Genomic DNA, 3,914 nt, shown 5'->3' with positions numbered 1-3,914 from the left:
ATTACTAGCCACTAATAATGTTATTATAATAAATACAATAGAGTGGCGAAGTCACGCCCTTTTCCGTTAGAGCCCATGGGACCTATGAGATCGAAAAATATGAATGGGTTTCAATGGAGAGAAAGTAATTATTTTCTGGTCCCAGTCTTTATATGCCCCGGATTACACATATGTTGTTTGTGGATTTAAATGATATTTTTTCATGTCAAGAGTTTGACCGTTTATTTCGCAATTGTTCAGTTAAAGGCTGTAGAGACAACACAATGAGAAAGACTACACGGGCCAATTGCTCTGTCAGTTAGCATTGCTGCGCTTTAAAACCGTACTCCTTAAAACGGCGGTTTTGGAGTTTAACACGCAGCTGCGCACGAGGTTGAACGTGATTGCTGTGTAACGCCTCGTGCCCACTGCACCGTCAGTCAACGGACGTGGGAAGGCGTGGCTGACGGATGGGGGAGTAGTCTTTGCAGAGGCAACCGTCAGCCAATCAAATCGCTTCGCCGGGTTCTTCCCGCTTCTTCCTGCTTGTTGCGAGGCAAGATGACCCGCTTTCCCGCTTTCCAGTATCGTCAGAGCCCGAGTCGCGTCACAGTGCTTAAATTTGCATACGCGATCTGATTGGATGACGTATCCGTCGCGGCCGAAAAAGTTGAAAATTTTTCAACTTTTTGACGGTGGCGAACGCTCCAAGTCAACGGACGGATCCACAATGCATTGCGCGACCGTCCCCATTCAAAGTCAATGGGCAACGGACAACTGACGGAGGTAGTGGGCACGGGGCGTAACGACTCGTACTGGATCAGCTGATTCCCAGCTGACCCCAGCAGATGCAGTCTTAATTTAATGGGTGATGCATTTTGTGCTATAATTACCAACAAAAAATTTATGGGAATGTAAAGTGAACTTTAATATAATAAAACTATAATAAATAAAAACGCTAATAATGTTGACATATATTATTTCATAGTCTAGTCTACTTTTTGTGGAAATCTGAGTCTGGAATCTGCCCTCACCTACGTCAATCAATTACTTGTCATTGCTAACCATTTTAGTTAAGCATTGACCTTTTTATGTTTCGTTGAATGGTACGAAGTGCAGGCCACAGAGGTAATATTTGAAGTGGCGTACAGCTCTAGCCAGCAGCTTGTGACGAGTGACGCAGTAGCGGCGTTCAGCTTTGTTAAATGTCCTGCTGTAATACGCCACCACCCGATCCCCTTCCGGCCCCTCCTGTGCCAGGACGGCGCCATTGCCAATGTCACTAGCTTCCGTGTCCAGGATGAAGGGCAGGGCAGGGTCAGGAGGGGAGAGCACCGGGGCTTTGGTGAGAGCTCCCTTGAGTGTCTCGAAGGCAGACTGGCAAACCTCTGCCCACACAAACTCCCGGTTCTTCTGCAGCAGGCGGAACAGGGGACCGGCCTCACAGGAGAAGCCAATCACAAAGCGTCTGTAGTATGACGCCAGTCCGAGGAAGCTTTTCAGCTGTCTGGTGTCAGTGGGGGTGGGCCAGTCCTGGACAGCTTGCACTTTGTCCTCCATGGTGCTAATGCCTTCTCCCCCCACCTTGTGCCCAAGGAAAGTTACCTCTCTCCTCATGAAATGGCACTTATCAGGAAGGAGCTTCAAGCCCGCCGCAGCTACTCTCTCCAGAACCTGACGCAGCGGGGCAAGTGCTGTTTTGAAGGAGCCCCCGGGTGCCAGTATATCGTCCAGGTAGACGATACACTGCTGCCGGGGGATGCCGGCGAGCACTCTGTCCATCAGCCTCTCGAAGGTCGCAGGTGCATTGCAGAGGCCAAAAGGCAGGACCTGAAACTGCCACAATCCTCTTCTAGTGCAGAATGCAGTCTTGGGTCTGGCGTCAGGGGCGAGAGGGCACTGGAAGTAGCCAGAGCAGAGATCGAGTGAGGAGAACCAGGACTGCCCAGCTACGACATCTAAGGCCTCATCAATGCGCGGGATGGGGTAGGAGTCCTTCCTTGTTACTGCGTTAAGTGAGCTGTAGTCGACACAGAACCTCCACTTACCCCCCTTCTTAGGCACCATCACCACGGCTGCTGCCCAGGGACTATCTAAGGGCTCTATGAGGCCCGCCTGCTGCCCAGGCCTCCCACAGCGCCTGGTCCGCAGCCTCCTGGCGGGCCAAGGGCAGGCAACGCGGGCGCAATCTGATGGGCCTGGCATCCCCAGTGTTGATTTCATGCTGCACCAGGTGCGTCTGACCCATATCGCTCTCATTCAAGGCAAAGCTGTCCTTAAACTCCGCCAGTAGTCGCCACAGCTGCTCCTGCTCTTGAGGGTCTAGTCCATCACAGTGCCCCTGCGTAATTGCCCGCAGTAGACAGCACAGTCTCCTCACCTGTCTGGGGAAGCTAGGCAGGGCAGGGGAAGGGGCCCAGGCTCACGGAGTTGGGTGTTGGGGTGGCAAGGGAGTAGTCTGCAGGGGCCGCAACATTGACATGAGGGGATGGGAGGGAGGGGGAAGGGTTGCGGAAGGAGGACTGGGTCAATCGAAAGGGATCGGGAAGACAGGGTGGTTGGAAGGTCTTTGCATGGGGGTGAAGGGGGCCGGCGACGTGTGACTGGTCCATCTGGGCTGTCGGTGGGGGCCGGATGTAGGAGATGTTTGGCGGGGCCATATAGACTGTGGGCCCTCCTTGGAAGCCAATCGCCCCCCTCTAAAGGTCCAGCTGGCAGCCTGTGCACCGCAGGAAGTCCAGCCCTAGGATGGGTGGAGGACAGTCTTTCCCCCCATGCAGATGGACGACAACCCCTTTCCTTTCATGGGAGCCCTCTCCCCCATGACTGTGCGGAGCTGCACAGTTGTAGGTTGGAGTACTTTCCAGCTTGGCAAAATGTCTGGCCTCACCAGGGTCACTGTAGACCCTGTATCGACTAAAGCCAAAACAGGCCACCCCCTCAACAGTGACAGGAACATGACAAAAGTCCCCCACCCAGGTCCGCCCCACCATGACAACAGGCTCCAGGATGCCATCGTCTGCTTCTGGGGGGGGTGGAGCCCCGCCCCCCCCGGCTGCGATGGTGGGCTCCCCCAGACTATGACGGTGGGGGTAAGGGGGCAGGGCCTCGCGTCTCCCCAATTACGTAGACCCTGACTCGTTTCACTGGGCTCTCACAGCTTTAGGGCACTCTCTGACAAGGTGGCCAGGCTGCCCGCAGCCCCAGCAGACCCTCTGCCCTCGGCGAGACAGGGAGCGGCGGTCCACCTGCATAGAGACAGCGCGGACGAGTTCAGTGAGCTCGTCCCCCCAAGCAGGCATCTGTGAGTCCTCACTCTTCTCCCTTGCCGATCTCACCATCGGCTGGGGAGCAGGATGACTGACGATCACTCCAGCCCACACCAGCACCCTCTCTATGGCCATCTCCAGGGCCTCTTGCAAGGTCTGCGGGTGGGCTAGCTGGGTTTGCGTGCGTAGTTCTGTAGGGGAAAGGGCCTGGAGAAACTGATCCCGAGCAAGTTCGCTCTGCACGGCTGGCGGCATGTGGGCATATGCTCGATATCGTTGGCCAGGGCCCGCAGCGTCTCCCCCGGCATCCTGCGCCTATTACAGAGTTCTGTGCGTATTAGCCCCGGCTAAACACACAGTCCAAAGCGCCTCCTTAGTGCCCCCACTAGGGCAACATAGTCCCCCCTGTCCTCTGGGCTAAGCAGCAACAAACATGACAGTGTGTCTTCCGCCAGACACATCGCAAGCTGCAGCGCTCGGACCTTCACTGACCATCCGGCAGCATCGGCCAAAAGTTCAAATTGAGCGTGGAAAGCTTCCCAGTCAGCCTTACCGGTGTATCTAGGCGTCTTGATGGTCACTGGGCTCGATGTGAGAAAGGCGCCGCCATGTCTGTCGCCGTCCGGTTCCCGTTGGGTTCTTCCCCTCACCAGAGACCCCGAAGCT

This window comes from Gadus macrocephalus, chromosome 19 (assembly GCF_031168955.1).
Source record: "Gadus macrocephalus chromosome 19, ASM3116895v1".
Lineage (NCBI taxonomy): Eukaryota > Metazoa > Chordata > Actinopteri > Gadiformes > Gadidae > Gadus > Gadus macrocephalus.
The sequence above is the reverse complement of the archived record's forward strand: the minus strand, read 5'-3'. Positions refer to the sequence as shown.